Genomic DNA, 24,790 nt, shown 5'->3' on the forward strand with positions numbered 1-24,790 from the left:
CATTTTGAATGCCTGGCTGCTTCTGGTCATAACTATCTTTTATTTTGATATTTAATTTTTAATGATTAATCATGCTTTGAAGGGTGTGTAGACCTGTCTGACTATGGTGGCAGCATTTAACATTTGTATTGGGGAGGGGGCACAGCTGGAAATCTGTGCCAGGCTTCCCCGAAGTGTTTGAGTGTGATATTTAAAATTATTTTGAGTGTGAGTGAGTCAGAGGTCTTAAACTGGAACACATTGCTCTTAACTGTATAAGAAGGGGTTACATTTGGGGTGGACAGAGGTATATAGTCTGGTCCCAGGAAATAGAGCATGTTCCTATTGTGCTCTTAAGGGAAATTGTGGATATTCACTCTTGTGTGATCTATGCTCTGGTGTTTTCCATGATGCTCCCATACTGGTGTCAGTGGTGAGGATTGAGGCTCCTTAATTACTGACCTGGTTGTTTAGTGGGGGACGTCACATTATTGTTGGCAGTCCAGTGGGATATTAACAGGACGTCACACTGAGTGACAATGAATGCTGTTTAACTTCTTATTGCAAAAGCTGACATTTTCAATATAATCTACATTGGTCTGGTTACTGTCATGCAAATGTGTTTAAATCCACTAAGCTATGGGAATTCAGTGTAAAGCCATACTAAAGGCAGTACTGTGATGCAATTAAAACAATTCTTAGGCTGCTGGATACATTAAAGTATGCGTTCCTGTATGGCATTTTGAGATAATTACCCTGTTTGTAGTCTAATGTTTTGGCATAGAGTCATAGGTTCAGATACAGCTGTATGTCAATTTTTTTTCATGACATATCATAATCCTATTGTATATTTAATTGCAAACATCTCTATTGCTCCCCATACAACATATTCCTTTACATAACATTGGAATAGAGTAGCAAGACTTCATTTTCAAAAACATTGCAGCCACAACAGGGAGAGTTCGAAAGCCACCCTTATCCTGGTTAGGTTGTCATGCTTATTGCACTCTCCCACCCCTTATTTGTACCTGTAGCAATCAGTTTGTTGTACAGAGCAGGACAGATTAATGAGAATTTAATAAGTCTAAAACACCATAGAGATGTTCCTACATGTCCCACAAAACATATTTGTTAGCATTCCTCTCTGCATCTCTCTCTAACCCTCTCTGTTCACCCTCATCTTCAATAAGTTGTCAGTGTGCTTCAACAGTGTTATAGTAATGCTGCAAAGTAATGCTTCCTTTGTGACATGCTGAGTCGATATGTAGAAGATTTTTGAATTATTACAAAGGGTTCTACTTTGGCCATTAGTTAAGTGTTTTTGGTTTAGTAATTTAGGTGCACCTGTTGGCTACACCATTATCCTTCTTCAGTGATAATCTACTTTCTCCCTCCCTCCATGAACACTGATGAGGTATCTTCTCCCTTTTGTATCATTATTCTTCCATATCTGCATTTGTGTAATGTCTGATGCCAGGCAACAAATGTAAACAAGGCTAAATAATAGTACACAGCTTATGGCAATATCCTTAGATTTGACTGCCTTCATCTGCATTACTCTGTCTCACTTGGTGCCATTGTGCTAAGCTGTGTTTGTTCAGTTTAGTGTAATTTTAAACAAGACAGAGTTGTATGTATGGATTACAGTGATCACTAGGGCAATAAAGATGACTACATATATTCACATTTGCTGAAATCTGTCGTCAAATATTAACTATCACAATTATGACTTTCTACATGTTGTGCTAGGATAATACTCAGTGTAAATGTTTTTGGCATGCTGAAAATGTTCCAATACATATGGATGACAACATATTTCATGATATTTTTGCCTGATTAATGTGGCTGTAAATGTTGGCTGAACCTTTCCTTAACACACCATGTTCCTGCTGCTACACTAATCTGCCTGTTAATTACTGTGAAGCCTGTCTTGTAAAGTTCTTTGTATGAAAGACGGCACAGAGCAACAAATAGTACTGCTAATTATCACTGTAATCAAGATATGATTATGCATGCTCTAACTCTATGCCATCAGTGGTGAAAATTAGCTTAGTGCACTGCACTCAAGGGGGCGGCTGCGGTGGTGCAGCCATTAGTGTTGTCACGTCACAGCAAGAGGTTCTCTGGTTTGATCCCCGGCTAAGGTGCCTTCTATGCAGAATCTGCATGTCCTCCCTGTAGTTGCGTGGGTTTCCTCTGGGTGTTCCACTTTCCTCCCAAAGATATTCTGTAGGTGGATTGGACACTCTAAATTGGCCCTAGGTGTGAGAGCGTGCATGTGTGTTCCTTCTGTGGAAGGTTGGACACCGGGCTGACAACTTGATACCGTAAAACTCCACTGCCAATCATGAGCAGATAGGTGATCTGCAGTGTTGACCCCCAACTGGGAAAAATCTGAAAGAAGAAGCACTGCACTCAAGGAGTACAAGAAAAAAAAGCAAAATCAAAGAAAAAGAAGTTATGTTCTTACCATAACATTCCATGTGAGTTGTTCATCTCGCCTTTGTTCTTACACGTGGGTTCGGAGCCGATCCATCAGCTCTGAGTCTACCACTTTCCAAGCTCAAGATCTTTGAGTTGCTCAAGGCACAGTCCCTATCCCATGATGCTCTCTGACTAACCTCAGATCTAGTTTGCTGAACCCAGCAAGAAAGAATACAACTAAACATACCAAAATGCAAAATATATACATATGCATACACATATTTACAATTAGCTAAGAGATACTCTGGCTGGAGTGAAGGACACTAGTTAGACCAACCAGACCACCAGTCATACCCGTTCTTCAAGAACCCGGAGGGGGAAGGTGGGAGGGAGTGTAAGAACAAAGGTGAGATGAACAACTCACATGGAACATTATGGTAAGAACATAACTTCTTTATGTGAAGTTGTCCAATCTCGCCGTTTGTTTTTCACATGGGTAGCATCCCAAGCATCCTAATTCTGGGTGGCTCACGGGAGTACATTCCTGAGAATGGTGGAACTAAAGGAAGCCCTGTCCCTGGAGGCTTTGTCCACTTTGTAGTGAGTGATAAACGTATGAGGTTTGGACCAAGTAGCAGCTGCACAAATGATATCCAAAGGCAAATGGGCTGCATGAAACAGAGACGTAGACACAGCCCTGGTAGAATGAGCTTTCATGTCACATTCTAAGGGTTGGTTGGCTGAAGAATATATAAATTTTATACAATCAGATAACCATTTAGATAATGTAATTTTAGATACAGGAAACCCCTTCCTATTGTTCGCATGGGAAACAAAGAGCTGATCCGATTTCCTAAATTCCTTTGTTCTGTCCAAATACAACCTCAATTGTCTGTGAACATCAAGCTTATGTAACATGTATTCCAATTTATTAGAATGATGTCTGAAAAAAGTGGGAAGCTCAATAGACTGGTTCAAATTAGCCTCAGAGCAGACCTTAGGAAGAAAGGTAGGATTTGTCCTGAGAGACACTTTGTCGGAGTGAAAGACCAGATACGGAGGTCTGATAGAAAGAGCTTGTAATTCAGAAACTCTACGCGCCGAGGTAATAGCCACCAAAAAAATTGTCTTCCAAGAAAGAAACTTCAGAAGACAAGATGATGCAGGCTCAAAAGGGAGAAGCATAAGTTGAGACAGTACTAAATTTAGATTCCAGGGAGTAACTGGATGTCTGATAGGTGGCCTAAGGTGATGAGTCCCTTTCAGAAAGGCTTTACATAATCTGTGAGACATAATATTAGAGTCTTCGCATCCTAAATGAAAATTGGATATTGCAGCCAATTGAACCCTTATAGTGGCAGCTGCTCCACCTTCATGAAAAAGCGTAGTCAAGAACTCCAGAATACTATGAATAGGGATCAATGACACAGGGATCAATGTCATGTTGAGAAGCCCAATAAACAAACCGCTTCCATTTACTGTTGTACAGTTTCCTGGTAGAGACTTTATGAGAAGAAACTAAAATATGTTGCACCGTGAAAGACAAATTATATGACCAGGCTAGGTTGGGAAGTGGAGCAGCCAAGCTGTCAGTTTGAGGGAGTGAAGAGAAGGGTGAAGAACTCCCAACGAGTGAGTCAGGAGGTCTGGCACTGGGTCCAGAACCCAAGTTTCTTTCACTTGATATTGCTGAAGGAAGGGAAACCATATCTGCCAAGGCCAAAATGGGGCTATCAGAATAACAGTCCTTCCCAAGCTTTTGGCTTTCTGAAAAAATCTATGAATCCGAGGGGTTGGTGGAAAGGCATAAAGGAGACCCGAGGTCCAATCGTGTACGAGCAAATCCTTTGGGCTGTCCCCCGGTGGAGGATACAGGGCAAAGTAGCTTATGCATTTGGCATTCATCAGAGATGCAAAAAGGTCGCAGCAAGACTGGCCTCATCTGTGGAATATCATTTCCTCCACTTGTTCTTTGAGGGACCACTCATGGGGTAACAGAATGGCTCTGCTCAGTTTGTCCGCTATCACGTTGGATGTCCCCAGGATGTGCATTGCTATCAGAAAGTGCCCAGTGGATACAGCCCACTGCCAAATTCTCAGGGCCTCTCGGCATAAGGGGTAATACATGGTTCCCCCCTGTTTTTGATATACCAGACCACCGACATGTTGTCCGTCTGGATTGCAATCATCTCCCAAGGTAGAGAGTCGTGAAAGTGCTGCAATGCTAGAAACACCGCTCTCAACTCTAGGACATTGATGTGCAAATGGGATTCAATCTCTGACCAAATACCTTGGACAGTTCTTCCCTGAAACAGCCCCCCCCACCCTATCAGGGAAGTGCCTGTGATCACCGTGGCTGAGGGAGGGGGAAGTACAAATGGATGACCTACAGTTACCTGGTGGCTGTTCAACCACCAAAGAAGGTCCTTTTTGCAAGCATTTGTCAGTAGAATCTTGAACGACATTGGAAGCTGTAGATAAGACCACTGGGTGAAAAGTAACCATTGGAGTATTCTCATGTGCACCCATCCCAGAGGAACTGCTATGAGCGTAGCTGCCAGGGTACCTAATAGCTACAGAACCTGGGAGGCCGATACTCTTCTTTCCATTATCAAGTGGGACACCTGATTTTGTAGAGAGATTACTCTTTATGGTTATGCCTAACTGAGAGCACAGATTGATTGTGTAATCTCTGGAGAGAATCAGTTGATGCCTGGTGGTGGTGGTTAGGAGCCAGTCATCCAGATACAGAAACACCCGGAATCCTAGATGCCTCAGGTGAGCCGTAACCACTGCCATGCATTTGGTGAACACTCTGGGGGCTGTGGTGAGACCAAAGGGCAGTGCTCGGAATTGGTAGTGACTGGCCCCCAGTCAGAAATGCAAATGATCTCTGGATGATCTGCCCACTTTGATGTGGTAGTATGCATCTTTGAGATCTATAGAGCACATCCAATCACCCGTTCCTAGAAATGGTAGTATCGATTTCAAGTGTGACCATCAGGAACTTTTCCTTCTTGACAAAGGTGTTGAGTCTGCTGAGGTCTAAAATGGGCCTCCAGTCCCCTATTTTCTTTGAAACTAAAAAGAACCTGGAGTAAGTTCCGGATCCTGCCTGGTCCGCCGGGACTGGCTGGATGACTCTTTTTTTTTTCTAGCAGCTTGTGGATTTCAATGGCTGTTTGATGCCACAGACTGGGTGGAATGTCTGGGATTCTTGTTTGAATAGAAGGGGATTCTGAAAAGGGAATGATGTAACCTCTGGTAACTATGCTTTGTACCCAAATATCTGTTGTAATTCCTAGCCAGGAGTCTGGGTACAAAGCCAAGTGACCCCCACCTGCCTCCAGAGACGGACAGTCGGGCCTCCTTTCAGGAGCGCTGATAGGGCTTGCCAAGGAACTGATCCCTGTGACCCTGGTTCTGTGGACCCCCTTTGCTGCTTGGGCAGCGTCTTCCATTATTACCCCCTCCTCTGCCCCTAGAGGGGGGTTCACTATGTGGGTTTTGAAAAGCTCCTACAGCAGATAATCTTTCCCTCCTGCTCACACCTAGTGAGAGTCTCCTTGACTTTGGGCCCAAACAGAGAAGAGCCATCAAATGGGGTGTTGACAAAGGAAGACTTGAAGGCTTCTACAAAGGAGCATAAGCGCATCCATGATTGTCTCCGCAGAGCTATTGCTGAACCTGCTGCTCGGCTCGACCCATCGGCTGCATAAGAAATGAGACGCATGGATGAGTTCACAATACAATTAAGGGTGTTAAGCTGTGCCATCACCTTCTCAGAGACAGCATCACCTGTGTTGCCTTTAGAGTATTTCCAAGCTCTTTGAGGAGATCTTGTTGAAGATGGATGAAAGGGGTTAAATAGTTAAGTGATCTCATGGCAAATGTCGCAGAACTAAAGATGCATTTCCGATATCTGTCCATCGTCCTAGAGTCTCTATTAGGAGGATGGACAGAAGAAGAGGTTTCTAACATCTCTTTCCTGGTGGCCACCACCACCACCATGGCATCAACGGGAACTCCCTTTGTGAGAAAAGTCCTGTCTTGGGGGAGGTGATAAATTTGTTAGGCCTCCGAGGGACTGGTTCCATGGAATCAGGAGACTCCCACACCCTTCAAGCGACCAAATCCATTAGCTCTTCAAAGGGTGGAGTAACCCAGGAGGTGGAAGGTTGAGACCCAAAGCCCTTCAGGAGCACTGACTCATCCTCATTAGGGATAATGGACTGCCAATCACCCCTCTGCTTTAGAATTTCCAGGATGTCTGCAAAGGAGACATCCTCCGAGGGGGACCGTGGGGACCCTTCTGATTCCTCTAAGTTGGTGTCTGATGTCAAGGATTCCTGAGGGGAATCCAGATGCCTCCTCTTGCAAAATCTCTTTCTGGGGACTTCATTAGAAGTCTCAGTAGAGCAGGGGTCACCCGATGGGGTTACCTGAGGCTCTGGGTCTTGATGCTTGGTAGGAACCTGCAATGTAGAGGCAGAATGCGGCCCTTTAGGGGAGGAAGAGGAAAGATCCAAGGATGTGAGCATCTTAGCAGACATAACCCTCCTCATGGCATCGAAGGCACCGGTGTCTCAACCCAAGGAATCCGCCGGTTCCGAGGAAGACAGCTACCTTCCCAGTGCCAAGGTCACGGGCTTCGAACCAAAGGATGGAGCCAAGCTCATCTGCGCTAAAGCCCCGAGAGGAAGATTCTGAACTGATGTATTGGTTCGATTCTCCCCCCAGAACCAATGAGGGAGTGTCGGCTCTGAGATTCTTCGAACAGAACCAAAGAAATCAAGGTCGACAGGGCCGAAGGCACTGGGACAGGCCTCAGCTCCGAGGGTTCCACAACCATCAGATCTTCTCCTTCCAGCTCCGAAGGCTCAACTAGCCTCAGAAGAGGAGGAGTAACAGCCAATGGGATGGTCTCAGGCTTCGAAGTCAGTTGGAACAAAGCCGAGAGTAATTTGGCCAATGCTGGGTTCTCTAAGAGCCTCTGCACCACACGGTCCACATCAATGTCCAAAAGTGTCCCCGAAGAATGGGTCGAAGGAGCTGAAGAAGCCACCTGTCTAAGGATCGGAGACTTTAAAACCTCTCACACTGCTCCAGCACTGGGGTTTGGCTCCACGATATCAGCTCGGTGCATGGCTCCAAAGACTGAGGATCCGGCGACCGCGCCTTCACAGAGGTGCTTGTAACAGAGGACCTGGGTTCCAAGGACACCTTTGAAGATTTCGACCCCTTCGAAGACTTGGAGGTCTGGTCAGTCTTGTCCAATGCTTCCTGAAAGTCTGGCTTCAACGGCCCTCTATCAACCAACTTCCTTCGCATCTCTAATAGAACCCTGCCGCTGAAGGAGTGGCAGATAGAGTAATCCTCTTGTAAATGTACTGGCCCCAAGCAATACACACAAGAAACATGGTTATCCATAATGGGCATTTTCTGCCCACAGCTACACCTCTTAAAACCTGATTTCTGTTTCTGATCAGACGTAATAGCAAGAACTTGGAAAAATAGAAAAAATTATCCCAACAATGACCTGGAACACACCAGCTTTATTGACAACAAAATGTTCCTTCGACTAAGCGCTTTCGCCAGTAATTGGCTTTATCAGAGTCAAAGAAACCTCTAACTACAACAAAATAAATAGTGAAAAAGTTTTTTCCAAACACTTAATTAATTAATTGATAAGCCAATCATCAGCCATAAAATAACATTAGGTGAACCGCCCTTAAGAAAGTGCTTAGTGCAAATCATTTCATCTAAAACAAATCAAAGAATCTATTTAACAATGCATATAATACCTAGCCAAATTTAAACATATCCACTCGGTTCCAAAAACAACAAAATTAGTTCAAAAGTTTAAGTAAACATATAAAAAATACTGTAAAAGTTAGTTCCATGAATTAAAAACATTGTTATATAAAAAACATGTATATAAAAAGAACATAGCAGCAGGCAATGCTGGTAAACATACCCAAGCTGAAAAACTATTAGCTTTTAACTTTTGATGTTTGAAACAATACCAAACTATGGTTTCAGACTTATTGAAAACACTATTACATCCCCACAGTGTACCTGTTCCGGGTACAAAATGAACCTTGTTCCCAGTATAGTAAGTGTACTAAATAATGTTATTATATCTCTGCTTTAACATGGGCATGAGGAAAATACCCTCATTAAGTCCTGGTGGTCATCTGGCATTTAACCTCAACTGCCACCTTGCTTCTTTGCTTTCAAGAAGAAGTCTGTCATCACCACCCCTACAGTTTGGTACCACCAAGTCAATAACAAAGAAAATACATTTTTTAACCTAAGTGTTTGGAAAAAACTTTTTCAATATTTTTTTTGTTGTAGTTTGAGGTTTCCTTGACTCTGATGAAGCCAATTACTGGCGAAAGCGCTTACTCGAAGGAACATTTTGTTGTCAATAAAGCTGGTGTGTTCCAGGTCATTGTTGGGATAATTTTTTCTATTTTTCCAAGTTTTTTGTTCCTGTTGGGAATTTGTTTTTGCTGTGTATTAGCAAGAACCCCTGTTATCAGATCCCTGATAAAGAAAAACACTAAAGGTACAGTAAGAACAAGTATACTGTACTAAATGCAATCCACAGAACAACAATATCTATCTATAGGAATCTAAATATCTGTATCAAAATACACACTATCTAAGAGTAAAGGGGTAGGGATAGGGAAACACAAGTCGACAGAGCCCTGCCAACTAAGATGCAAAGGTGGCAAACAACATTAAACTAAAGAAATGGCCAAAGGCCCAAGAGCAACCGCTCCAAGTTCTAAGAAATATATAAACACATGATAGTCTATATGCCCCAAAAATAATGTAATAGCTCTATATATATATATATATATATATATATATATATATATATATATATATATATATATACATATACATATATATCTAAACTATTCTAACTATGCAGAAAAATTTTACGAAAATTTTGTCCAAAGACAAGAAAAAGGTTTACTGGCCCGAGATTCTCTGAAGATCGTGCAATCCATTGCAGCGGCAAACTAGATCTGAGGTTAGTCAGAGAGCATCACGGGATAGGGACTGTGCCTTGAGCTACTCAAAGTTCTAGAGCTTGGAATGCTGCTGACTTGGAGCCAATGGATCGGCTCGAACCCACGTGTAAGAACAAACAGCAAGACTGAACAAGTTCACATCTATAGTTTTCTGTTGCACAACATTTGTATGTCTGTATTACTGTTGCCAAATGATGATCATGCTTTATAAATGATATTGACTCAATTAATTTGTTTAAACTATTATGTCTGCTATACAGTGTTTACACTTGCACTGTGTTACCAGCTTGGTTATCCTATGCTCACAAAATCTATCACTGTCATTCTGCAGTGCACTGTCCTATCTATATATGACTTACATGCTTGTCTTGCCAATGCATATAGTGCAAGTATGAGACAATACAAGTGTGCAGTCATCACAATGTGAAGTCACAGGATTGTTTGATTGATAATCCTCTGGTGTGCAACAGTCAATGTATATGTCAGACCTTTATGTGTAACATGTCAATGTCTCTCACAGTAACACAATGTACAGTAAGGACTTTATCTACATTTCATGATAAAAGAATGTAATTACATGGTACCTGTTATACCAAGCCAACAGATATTGCCAATATACTGGCAGACAGATTTGGTGCCAACTTTACCCTCCCCCAAAGGACCAATCACAATACCAGTAGATTGCCAGGCACCCAGTATTACTGCTGCACAGGTTAAAACAGCACTGTCCAAGGCCAAGAATGCAGCTTCTATGGGACCTGACAATATCCCTGGCTGTGTTCTACATGATCTAGAGAGTGAACTGGCACCTCACCTGTGTGCACTGTTCAATCACAGCCTCACCTCAGGCTTTGTCCATGCTGAATGGTGCACTGCTACAGTCATCCCTCTCCACAAAGGAAGAGCAACTGCAGACTCTGAGAACTATCGCCCCCATTAGCTTGACAAGTCTGATATGCAAAGCTATTGAGCGCATCATCATGGACCTAATAAACAAGGATATAGGGAATCTTCAAACTCTGGATCCCACACAGTTTGGTTTTGTGAAGGGTAGATCATGCCTGCTCAATTTGGTTGACTTCTTTGAATCAGTCACCAGAGCTGTGGATGCAGGCAAGGTGGTTCAAACAGCCTACCTTGATCTGGCCAAGGCCTTTGATACCATTCCCCACTCAGGAATCATAGAAAAACTCATTAAGCTAGGCATCAACCTCTATATCACTAGGTGGGTTTCAAACTGGCTTGCAGATAGAACTCAGTGTGAAAGTAGATGACTCCAAGTCAGACTGCCGACCAGTCACAAGTGGAGTCCCACAGTGTTCGGTCCTGGGTCCTCTCCTGTTTGGTATCTACTTCTCTGAAGTCCAGGCCAGCACAAAGGGACTCTGGCTGACAAAGTTTGCAGACAATTGCAAGTTGGGAGCAATTATTAACTCCCCAAGTGATGTTGACATCCTACAGAAAGGCCTCACTGAGACCAACGACTGGTATCAGAAACATGGCCTTAAGCTCAGGGCCAAAAAATGTGTCATCATCCCCTTTGGGAAAAACCCGGTTCCCTTGAATTACCACATCGATGATAGTCCACTGAACACAAAAGGCATTATAAGAGATCTGGGAACACAGGTTGACAGCATCCTCTCTTTTGACCACCACATTGCCACTGTGGTCAGAAAGTCCTTCTATGTGGCATATCTCATTACTAAATGTTTTGCATCCAAGAAGAAAGAGATCATTGTCTCCCTCTACTCTTCCCTCATTAGGCCAATTATCAAGTTCAATGCCCCATTTGGCATGTACCTCACTAGACATCTGCATCATCTGGAGAGGCCACAAAAGTAACTCACAAAGAGGATCCTAGGCCTTAAACACTTGTCCTATATGGACAGACTCAAAAAACTCCAACTATTCTCTGTCTCATATTACCTACTTAGAGGCGATCTTTGCTTGACTTACAAATCCATGTCTGACCTAGCTCTGTTAGGAATGCTACATCTAAAGAAATCCCAATCTCTCCACACTACATGCTCCAGAGACCTCAACCTCATTACCACAATCAACAGAACATGCTGGAGGGACAGGTTCATAACCCAGAGACTTCCCATGCTATGGAATAGACTTCCCATACATGTCAAGCAGAGCACCTCACTGGCCCTCTTCAAGAGAAATCTTGATGAGTGGATGGGAAATAGAAAATTCACCCTGGGGATCACTCCAGTGGCTGTACTCAACAAAGGCACTAGGAACTAAGGTCAGGTGGCACAATGCCAGGGTAATCCTACAGGCTAGGCTTGTAAAGGATCCAGGGCCATTGGTGTAGTACACACCTATGAACCTATGAAGTCATAGAGATGCCACATTCCCTGAGATCTGTTAACAATCACGTAGGCAACACATGGCACCTACACAAAGTAACCATGAACAGCAGCACTGATTGAATATGCTCAATGTTCATCACTCCTACATGGAAGCAAGCACCTTTCTGTGGGCCAGTATTAGTGTTTGTGGCCATGGAAAGATGCATGCAGCACACATTGTAAACAAAATGAATCACATATAAGCAGTGCTCATATACGAGCATGTGCTGTAGCCCACACATATTAAGGGCAAGTACAGGGAAACAATATAGAATGAGGGGAAGTGAAATGGAGGAAATGTTACACAAAAATCTAATATGACAAGTTAGTAATGTTGTAAATGGAAAATGTTTTAAATGTAGTCATATCCCACAGGCAAATGTGAGGAGCGTGTATAAGAAGTATTTCAAACATAATTCCTGCAAGATTGATGTAATGATACTTGCTGTGAATGCCAGTCCCACAGGTATGCACATGCATAATAACGGCCTTTCTGATAAAGGGTGTAGATAGAGACCTAAAGCTGTACTCCAACAAAGGGGAGTATAGATGTGATATATGTTTTAATTAAATGGCTGACTTGAGATAACAGCTTGAAAAGACAGAAGATACATTATAGGATAAATGCATAGAATGCAGTCATAGCATATAAGGATGAATATACAGTGAACTGATATATGAAAGCTGACAGCATTGATGTATTATCAATCTCACCATGTATACACAAGAACAAAAGGACACTACAGCTGTAGTTTCAGTTTAGCCAGAAATGGACATGTTTATGCAAAGGAATTACAGTGATACCATTAAGAAAGGGTTTCATCACCTATGAGCTTGTAATAGACAGGCAAGTGCTGCATGCTTATGTAAGTGTTACATGGCAATCTAATAATCAACAACATAAATAAGTGACCAAGGTCAAGACTGAGAAGATGTCATGTCAGGGGTCCAGTTTTGCCATTACTGATTTGCAAATATGTCTGACATGCATGCTCATGTGCAATCATAGATGGCAGTAACAGAACAGGAATTCAACAGTGACAACACAATAGAAAGTATTATAACAGAGGACCAATCACATTTCTTGATGGCCTCACTGTATTCCATACAGTAAGATACATTTATGGAACAACACATCTGCCATTAAGCCATATATTGTGATGGAAACAATGTGTCTGGAGGATGACATGCAATACAGAGCATATTTATCTTGTCAATAGGTAATGCATATGAGCATGGAATGATGTATGAAACATTTGAAGCAGGTCCTTTCAGAACACATGCCCAAACAGATATCAGACAGATGCATAACAATCACAGGCAACACAGACATACACATATTGATCACTTAAGGAAGAACACCCAGGAAGGGTAGATAGCACTATCATACCATATAAGGTGCATGGATGGTCTACCTGGTATGACAACGCATGAAGAAGTTGGCTTGTGAGTGTGTCTAAGCCACTGTAATCAGATACGAGCTACACGTTATTGACCACACAACATTGAGCATTACAATATGACTGATTCTTTGACAAGAAAGCTGTTTCCATCATGTAGGACCCACACTGTCCAAGAATTGAACATCGGTATATCTGTGTAGATATGCAATAAGTGCCAATTCTCAATGCAAATGCCACAGGAGCATTCATAATATGACATAACCTGAATAAACATTTCAGTGCTATGCAATCACAACCTGTAATGATTATAATTATCCAACATAAAAATGGATAACAATAACTAGATACAGTGGTGTTTATGTAATAGCAGTACATTCATATAATGCTGTTTCTGACAGGAATTGAACAGCAAGCAATGCAACTCTACCAACTAATGACATCGGATGAACCACAAGCACCACAGTGGAAGTCTTATATATAGCATGACAATCGACCTATGCTAAACTATTACATCATTTGTATGTGTGGTAAGCAACCTCTGAGATTAAAGGGATTGTGGAGATCTGTCACAATGTCAGTTAACACATTATCATTGTGGTATGTCAGGTCATGCATTACATTACAAGGTCCAACAATGCTGAATACATGACCACCTTACCTCAGACAATACTTGGATATTTCCCAGGATGAATGCACCATGGTAATGTCACTATGAGTGTGACATATGTGGTTATATGTGGTTATGTAGCATTGCATCTTGTTCTTTCTGAAAGGGATGTGTTTCTGTGATTGCTGTAGTACATCATCAACAGACAGCATGTTGTCTCATTTCGGGTATATATTATAACACCGAAGAGACATTTAAGCGAACGCCTCTTCGTCGACACATAAAAACCGAACACACTAAAGCACGAATGGTCATAACAGCAAATTCTTTCCCTGGGGAAGAATTTGTTTGCACAAACACACACACACGCACACACACATACACACACACACACACACACACACACACACACACACACACACACACACACACACACACACACACACACATAACTAAATATACCAACTCCGAGATCTCACTACAGTGCAGAAAAGGGCAACACTGTGTAGTTGGCCAACTACATCTTTGCCCTGTAAAGTATTCATCGAATCGTTTAAATGCATTTTGATGAATACGTGTCACTCATTTGGTGTTCAATATTACAATGTTTCAACGTTGTAATATAGAACCCTCATTTCCCCGTGCCAGAGGATAAAACTTCCTAAATGTTATGTAAGGAACATGAAAGTAAATTTCAGAATTTCTCTGAATAAAAGCAATGGTATATGAAACGTTGTCATTGCTTTTAGTAACAGGGAACAACATCTATATGTGAACAAAGCCAATGTGCATGACAACAGTGTTAGTGACATGTACAGTCACAATAACACTGGCACAATGTACTCTGAGCAGTAAAGGATGATGAATTTCAAATAACTACCCAAGATCACAAGTTAAACATCATTGCTTGAATCACAAGCACTACATGGCCATGTTAAGGTACAGCTGAGACATTGCAGTTAAATGTATGACAGCACCACTGTTTATAAGTTGGACATTTATGTTAAAATGTGTTTGAAGTGCACAGTACAGCTACACATCATATACATCTTTGCGTAAATGTATGTGCAGCATAAGGGTGAAGGACACACCCACAGCTGGACTCTAGCATCCTACATATGTGGTTGCACAATGTCACGCACTATCAGTCATGCAGCACAGGAAAATGCGTACTTCGAATGTGACATACTGCAATTGTGTGGACAAAATGTTATTTTCCCAGGTGATGCTAGGATTTGCTAGTGTCACAGAGTGCCTCTGTAATTCTATCCCATAATTAAAAGGATACATAAAGGTAATAGTGAAGTAGCCAATGATGTGTGAAAGTAATAACTACTAAAGTAGTGAAGAAATTGAACCACCTACCTATCCACTTTCCACACGTGTACAACACATTATCAGTAGCCAGTGCTATGGGAGAGCACTGATGACATTTGAGACATATAGCATCTATGAAGGGATAACATCACCACTGTATTTCCAAGAAGATTTATCTGGTAAAATTAGTTTTACAGCCAATCAGGGCATGTAAATGTTGCCACTACATATTTGCATCACTTCCTCTCTGAAAACATAAACTGCCTCTCTTTCAACCCATGACACTGTTATTTTAAGCATTAAAGTGTGAATTTTTGTATATAGTGTTGACTAAATATGCATAGTTTCCTTTATATAATGCATAAAAAATTGTAAACATTACATTGCAAACAGTATGCATAGCTACACTCTTGTGTAACAACAAAGTTGTGGATGTGAAAGGTAACCTTTGGGGATGGCTTAGTCATCTTTGAGTTTAAAAAATGTATACAGAGTATAGGTTGAATGAACACATAGTCACCTAACTCTAAACACACACACACACACACACACACACACACACACACACACACACACACACACACACGCATAAAGTTCTATCATGTTGAAGCTCTTACCTATCTACAGTGCACCATCTAGAGAACACTTTATTAGTCACAGGTGTCACAAGAGTACTTGGACCCTCATGGAAGAGATTGCACTTTTGTCAGGATGACCTCATCAGTATGTTTCATGCAGGATGTTTCCATAACATTTGTTAAAAGGGAGCTGTGTACACATTTAAATGCATCTTCTGCAGGGAGAATGAAAACAGCAACAAGCATTACACACATGAATAGACATACACACAAATGTACATACAAGTTTTCCATCACAGGTATTGAACATCCTACCTATTTAGTTTACAGCGTTTAGAAACCACCACATTAGTCACAAATGCCACAAGAGATGACTGACTGTCATGAGAAAGATTGTACTTTTGTCAGGATGACCTCATTGGTGTGTTTCAGTAAAAGCTCTTATAAGGGAGCAGTTTATACATTTAAATACATCCTCTGTAGGGGAATGGAGATAGCAACAAGCATTGCATACATACACACACACACACACACACACACACACACACACACACACACACACACACACACACACACACATGCACACATACAAGTTTTCTGTGATGGATATAAAACCTCCTACCTATCGAGTTTACACAATCTAGAAAGCACTGTATTTGTTGCAAGCACCACAGGAGAAGACTGGCTTTCATGAAAGACATAGTACTTCTGTCAGGATGACCTCATCAGTATATATCAGAGTGGTTGTTACTGAAAAATAAGGGATAAGGAAGCGTTGAGAACAGTTAAATGTATTATTCTCATGGGAAGTGGGTACACCGCTAAGGCATACATGCAGTCTCACATATGCACACACAAATCATGAATGCTTTGTATTGAACCTTCTACCTACCTAGGTTACACAATCTACAGAAAATTCTACTAGTTACAAGTGCTAAAGGAGAAGTCTACCTCTCATGGGAGACTGCACTATTGTCAGGATAACCTCATGAGTGTGTTTTAGAGAGAATGTTACTGTAAAGTTAGGGATAAGAGAACTGTGTGAACAGTTAAAAGTATTATCCTTAGGGGAAGTGGGTACACCGCAGAGTGGTACATACAGTCTCACACACACAGAGGCAAACACACTCATACACAAGTCTTCTGCTATGGCTATTGAACCTCCTATCTATCTAGTTTATACAATCTAGAGAGTAATGTAATACATGCAAGCACCACAGGGGAAAATGCACAATACCTATGGGAAATTGGTTATCGGAATATTTCTAGAAATCAGTGCTTAGAAGAAATAGTACTGTGCATCTCAGATGTGCACAGGACAATGTTACATCAGTATGATTGTCACATGTAATCTCATACCTTGATAATGCAATGTACATACTGTCCTTACTATACATTGTGATACTGTGAGGAACATTGAAATTTTCCACATAATGTGATGACATACACATTGGCTGTCGCACACCTCTGGAGGATCAATCAAAAATTCCTGTGGCATCATGTCAGGATGATTGCACACTTGTATTGTGCCATACCTGCATTATGTGCATTGTCAAGACAAACATGGAAGAAGTACATAGGACTATGTACTGCAGAATGACAGTGATGAATGTGGTGAGAAAAGGTTCACCAAGATGGCAACACAGTACAACTGTAAACACTATAGAGCAGATACATTACTTCAATAAAAATGAATTAAGTGAGTTAACATCATTCAAAACTCAAAATCATCTTTGGACAACAGTAACAAAGGCATACAAAATTTGTGCAACAGAAAATTATGATTCCTTGATCTCCTTTTTTTTTTTTGTACTGTTTAAGTGCAATCCCTCTAAGCTGATTTGCTCTGCTGATAGCAAAGTGTTAGCCCACATGTAATCATATCTGGAAGTGTTGAACTTACAATGGTAGTTCATAGGTTCATAGGATGGTACTAGGCTATTGGCCCTAGGGCCTATACAAGCCTAACCATAACATTTCCCCAGGAATTTTATTCCCCTGGTCCCCTGTCTAGCAGGGCAACTGATGTGATCCCCGGGGTGAATTTCCTATCTCCTATCCAGTCGTCAAGGCTCCTTTTTAAGAGGGCCAAAGAGGCGCTCTGCTTGAACTGAATGGGAAGTCTCTGGGACAGGAATCTATCCCTCCAGCATGTTTTGTTCATTGTGATGACAAGGTTTAGATCCCTGGAGTGCATGGCTCTGAGGGATTGGGATTTCTTTAAGTGTAGCATGTCCAACAGCTCTGGGTTTGACATGACCTTGTATGTTAAGCAGAGGTCACCTCTGAGTAGAAGATATGCAACAGAGTATAGCTGGAGTTTTTTTAGATGGTCAGCATAGGGCATCTGCTTTAGGCATGTGATTCTTTTAGTGAAGTATTTCTGCGGCCTATCCGACTATTGCAGATGTCTTGTGAGGTACATTCCAAATGGGGCATTGTACTCTATAATAGGTCTAATGAGGGATGAGTACAGTGGGACAATGACCTCATTTTTCCTGGATGAAAAGCCCTTAGTAATGAGATGTGCCACATAGAAGGATTTCCTGACTGTTGTGGTGATGTAGTTATCAAAGGTGAGACCACTGTCCACATGTGTCCCTAAGTCCCTTATCACACTTTTGATGTTTAGTGTACTGCCACTTATGTGGTAATTCATGTGTACATGGTTTTTCCCAAAGGGGATAACTATACATTTCTTGGCATTGAACTTGAGCCCATGGCTCTGGCACTAAGCATCTGTCTCTGTAAGGCCCTTTTGTAGGATATCCACATCATTTGGGAATTAAATAATGGCTCCCAGTTTGCAGTCATCAGCGAACTTTGTTAGCCAGAGTCCCTTGGTGTTGGCCTGTACTTCGGAGAAGTAGATGCCAAACAAGAGCGGTCCCAGGACTGAACCCTGAGGTACTCCACTTGTCTGGAGCTGGATTTGGAGTCAGCTACTTTTACAGTGTGGGTTCTGTCAGTAAGCCAGTTTGCAACCCATCGAGTGACGTAGGGATTAATGCCCAGCTTAGTAAGTTTATCTATGATTCCAGAGTGGGGGATGCTGTTGAAGGCCTCGGCAAGGTCCAGATAGGCTGTGTGGATGGTCTTACTCTCATCCATGGCTCTGGAGACTGATTTGAAGAAGTCAATCAGGTTGAGGAGACAAGATCGGCCCTTCACGAAACCAAACTGGGTGGGGTCCAGTGTTTGAAGGTTGCCAATGTCTTTGCTTATAAGTTCCATGATAATGCATTCCATGGGTTTGAAGATCAGACCCGTTAGGCTGATGGGATGATAGTTCCCAGAGTCCAAGGTGGACCCCCCCCCCTTGTGGAGTGGGATAACTGTAGCTGTGCACCACTCTTTGGGCACGAAGCCTGAGGTGAGGCTATGATTAAACATGACACTTAAGTGAGGTGCCAGTTCATTTTGTAGTTAATGTAGTACACAGCCTGGGATATCATCTGGTCTCATGGATGCTGCATTTTTAGCTTTGTAGAGTGTGTTTTTTACCTGTGTGGCCATGATTACTGGCATTTGGCAATCTTTTGGTATTGAGATGGGCCCTTTCGTGGGTGAGAGGAGAATGAAATTGGCACTGAATAAATGTGCTGGGATATTGGCAGCATCCTTGGGATCAGTATATTTAGTGCCATAGGTGACTCTATACTCAGGCACACTGATGTCTCAATCACCAGGCTAAACAAGGAGAAGGTTACTGTCAGCTGCCTGTCAGATGCCAGGATCCACCACATAACCCACGCATTCAGATCACTCCACAACAAGTACAAATATGACTCTGTCATTGTCCATGTTGGGGTGAATGACCTCAGACATACCTCCCTGGACTACATGAAAAGAGACATGGAAGAGCTCACTGATCTTGTAGCCCAGGCAGGTATGACCCTAGCCCTGAGTAGCATTCTGCCATCGCCAAGAATGATACCACAGTACAAGGACAAAATGATTGACTTCAACAATTGGCTAAGCTTCTGGTGTCATTCTAAGGGTTTCCAATATCTGTATGCTTGGGATGACATGGTCGACAGACCACGATGCTTTGCCACAGATGGCCTGCACCTGTCGCCCCTGGGATTCTGGATATTGGCAAAGGCTCTTGCTGCCCCTATAGTGCCTTTTTTAGGCAAGGTTTAAATAAATTCACCACCATAACAGGAACAGGCAAGCTCAAACTGAGGGTAATGCTACTCAATGCTAGAAGTCTAAATCTCAAAATGCACTCACTCGAAGCACTCCTTAAAATGGAGAACATCGATATCTGTGCAGTGACTGAGACCTGGTTCAAGGCTCCAGGGAGCACCCCTGCACTGCCAGGCTATAACTCATACCACACTTTTCGGCCATGTAACCTGGACCGAAACACCAAAGGTGGAGGTGTGTCCATATTCATTAAGGATATCCACACCTCCAGGCTAGTTGCTTAGCATTCTGCATCCGAGGTTATCCAAGTGCAACTAACTCTGGGCAAAACTGCAATCCAAATTGTAGCTTGCTACAGATCCCCCACCATGCCCCAGGATTCCCACTCCTCTTTTCTTGATGTACTGGAAAATATTAGGGTTCAACCAAACACCCTAATAATGGGTGACTTCAACTACCCCACCACTAACTGGGAAAACTACTCATGTACCAACTCCTTAGTGCAACACTTTCTGGAATTCATAAACTCCAATGCCCTGAATCAACTTATCCACACCCCCACCAGGGGCAACAATATCCTAGATCTAGTCATTACCAACATGAGTGACCGGTGTTCTACACCTGAAGTCAACTCCTTGTTGGTCCGATCTGACCATAAGCTTATCACCCTTGATATCCACATCCCGTCCCCACCCCCATTAAGGAAACCACAGTAAAAATTTTCTCCAAAGCCAACTTCGTGCTCCTTAAGACAGAAGTGGTGAACTTCATAACACCCACGCAGATGGACAATACAGTTACAACTGCTGAATCCTACACAAATGCACTCTATAAGCACTTACACGAGTGCATGGATCATGCTAACCCAAACAGAACCAAGATGCTATCATCCAAAAAAAGGAAGCCAATCTGGTGGTCCCCTGCCATAAACAAACTGTACAACAGAAGGAAGAAACTGTTGCAAAAGAGAGTAAAATCTCATGAGTGGAGGAGCTCCCTGGTCAGCCTCAGTAAGAAGCTGAGATCCCTTATAAGATCCTCCAAAGCTAGCTACAAAAACAAAATTGCCACTAATTCCAAGGACAACCACAAAGCATTCTATAGCTATGTCAAAAATCTGGATGGCAACACCCAGATCTGCTCTGAGTTACAGCACAAAGGCAAGAAAATTACAGAACCAACTGATATTGCCAACATCCTGGCAGATAGGTTCAGTGCTAACTTTACCTCCCTCTCACCCCCTAAAGGGCCCATATCTATACAGGAAGAATGCAGAGTCCCTGTAATCACAACTACGCAGGTAAAAGCTGCACTCTCTAAAGCCAAAAACACAGCATCCATGGGACTGGACAACATCCCAGGCTGCGTTTTACATGAACTTCAGAATGAACTGGTTCCCCACTTAAGCACCATGTTCAATAATAGCCTTGCATCAGGCGTTGTGCCCATTGAATGGCGCACAGCAACAGTTATCCCACTCCACAATGGGGGAGCCACCACTGATCCCGGGAAATATCGACCTATTAGCCTGATGAGCCTGGTCTGCAAGGCCATGGAACATATCATCATGGAAATCATAAACAAACACATTGGTAACCTTCAAACTCTGGATCCCACCCAGTTAGGGTTTGTGAAAGGCAGATCATGTCTCCTGAACCTGATTGACTTCTTTGAGGCAGTCACCAAAGCTGTAGATGAGGGTAAGATGGTTCACACAACAGCCTATCTTGACCTCGCAAAGGCTTTCGACACCATCCCCCATTCTGGAATTATAGCTAAACTCACTAAACTAGGTATAAATCCCTACGTCACAAGGTGGGTTGCCAACTGGCTCACTGACAGAACCTACACTGTAAAAGTTGCAAACTCCAAATCTGACCTCAAAGCAGTGACAAGTGGAGTACCTCAGGGTTCTGTCCTGGTAACTCTCTTGTTTGGTATCTACTTTTCTGAAGTACAGCTGGTTAATGAAGTTCGCAGATGACTGCAAACTAGGAGACATAGTCAAGTCCCCAAATGATGTGGACATCCTACAGAAGGGCCCCGCTGAGACAGATGCCTGGTGTCAGAGCCATGGCCTCAAGCTCAATGCCAAAAAGTGCAGTGTCATCCACTTTGGTAAAAGCTCTGTACCCATGAACTACCACATAGGTAGCAATCTACTTAACACCGAATCCGTGATAAGAGACCTTGGGACCCAGGTGGACAGTAATCTCTCCTTTGATAGTCACATCGCCACAGTAGTCAGGAAGTCCTTCTACGTGACACACCTCATCACAAAAGGGTTCTCATCCAGGAAAAATGAGGTCATTGTTCCCCTCTACCTGACACTCATTAGACCCATTATAGAGTACGACTCCCCTTTTGGAATGTACCTCACAAGACATCTGCAGCAGCTGGAAAGGCCACAGAAGTACCTCACAAGGAGGATTACTGGCCTCAAACAAATGCCCTACACTGACCGCCTCAAAAAACTCCAGCTTTACTCCGTAGCATATCGCCTACTCCGAGGTGATCTCTGCCTAACATATAAAGCTATGTCAAACCCAGAGCTGTTGGACATGCTACACCTAAAGAAATCTCAATCCCTCCAAGCTACACACTCTAGGGACCTAAACCTTGTCACCACAATAAACAGGACATGCTGGAGGGATAGATTCCTGTCCCAGAATCTTCCTATACTCTGGAACAGGCTACCCATCTATGTCAAACAAAGTTCTTCATTAGCACTCTTCAAGAAAAATCTTGATGAGTGGATGGGAAATAGAAAATACACCCTGGGGATCACTTCTGTGTCTCTGCTTGACAGTGACACAGGAAAATAACTTTCTTGGGTGGCGTAAGCCAGGGAACCTTGTTGGCTAGGCTTACGTAGCCCCTTGGGCCAATAGCCTAGTACCTACCTATGAACCATTCTGTTGTAGCTCAGAGCATATCTGAGTATTGCCATTTAGATTCTTGACATAACTATAGAATGCCTTGTGGTTGTCCTTAGAATCTTTGACAATTTTATTTTCATATCTAGCTTTGGAGGATTTTATGAGGGATCTCAGCTTCTTACTGAGGCTGGTAAAGGAGATTTTTATATCCTGGGATTTTCCTTTTTTCTGTAACAGCTTCTTCCTTCTGTTGTATAACTTGTTTATGGCAGGGGACCACTAGATTGGCTTCATTTTTTTGGAGGAGAGCATCTTGGTTCTATTTGGAATGGCACGATTTATGCACGAGTGGATATGCTCGTACAGTGCCTTAGTGTAAGATTTGGCAGTTGAACTTTCAGTTCCCGTCTGCATGGGTGTTGTGACGTTTGTCACTTCTGACTTGAGTAGCATGAAGTTGGCTTTGGAGAAGTTTTTTATGGAGATTTCCCTACTGGGGGTGGGATGTGGACTTCAAGGGTGGTTAGCTTATGGTCAGACCTGACCAACGATGGGGTGACCGCTGGTGTGGGGCATCAATCTCAAATGTTGGTAATAGCTAGGTCAAGGATATTTGAGCCCTTGGTGGGACTATGGATTAGTTGATCCGGGGCTTTGGAATTTATGAATTCCAAGAACCGTTGGGCAAAGGTGTTGGTACCCAAGTAGTTTTCCTAATTAATGGTAGGGTAGTTGAAATCACCCAGTATTAGGGTGTTAGGTTGTATCTTAATATTTTCCAGTATGTTTAGGAAGGTGTAGTGAGAATCTTGGGGCATGGTGGGGGATCTGTAGCAAGCTACAATTTGGATTGCAGTCTTACCTAGTGTTAGTTGCACTTGTAATATTTCAGACACATTGTGTTGGGCAACTAGCCTGGTGGTGTGAATATCTTTGGTGAATATGGACACTCCATCACCTTTAGTGTTTCAGTCCTGGTTTGGTGGCCGAAAAGTGTGGTAAGAGTTGTAGCCTGGCATTGCAGGGGTGCTCTCTGGAGCCAGGTCTCGGTTATTGCACAGATATCGATGTTCTCCATTTTTAGAAGTGCCTCGAGAGAGTGCATTTTGAGGTTTACACTTCTAGCATTGAGTAGCATAACCTTCAGATTTTGCATGTTTTTATCTGTTATGGTGGTGGTTTTGTCATTTTAACCTTGCCTAAAAAAGGCACTACGGGGGTGGCAAGTGCCTTAGCCAGTAACCTGAATCCCAGGGGCAACAGGTGCAGACCATCTCTGGCAAAGCATTGTGGTTTGTCGATCATGTCATCCCAGGCAGACAGATACTGGATCCCCTTTGAATGACACCAGAAACTTAGCCAATTGTTGAAGTCAATCATTTTGTCTTTATACTGTGGTATCATTCTTGATGAAGGCAGGATGCTACTCAAGGCTAGGGACATACCTGCCTTGCCACATGTCCTGTGCCAACTTCCTCAGAAACACCTTTACACGACAGCCTTTATAATAGGTAGCAGGCAGATTAGTATAGCAGCAGGATAATGATGTGCTAAGTAAAGGGGTTTAGCCAATATGTACTGAGACAGTAGTTAGACAAAACATCATGAAACATGTTGTCATCTGTATGTATCCAAACATTTTCAGCATGCCAGTAATCAATTTACACCTGATTATTTTATCACAATATGTAGAAATTCCTATTTGTTAAAGTTAAGAGTTGACAATGGATATCAGCAAACATGAATGTATGTACTAATCTTTATCAACTGATTGACCACTGTAATCTCTACATCCAGCTCTTCATCTTATTTGTATTTACAGTAAACTGTCTAAACATAGCATAGAGCAGTGGCTCAAAGGGAGACAGAGTAGTGAAGGCAATCAAATCCAAACATATTGGTATAAACATTGTACTTCCATTTACCATTAGTTGCATTTGTTGCCCATGACCAAACATTGTTCAAGTACAGAGGAGGAAGAATAATAATGCAGAAGGGTGACATGGAGGCAGGGACAAAGAAAATTATCACCGGAGAAGGATTATGGT

The sequence above is a fragment of the Protopterus annectens genome, chromosome 10.part0, assembly GCF_019279795.1.
Source record: "Protopterus annectens isolate FY-2018-M chromosome 10.part0, PAN1.0, whole genome shotgun sequence".
Taxonomy (NCBI): domain Eukaryota; kingdom Metazoa; phylum Chordata; order Ceratodontiformes; family Protopteridae; genus Protopterus; species Protopterus annectens.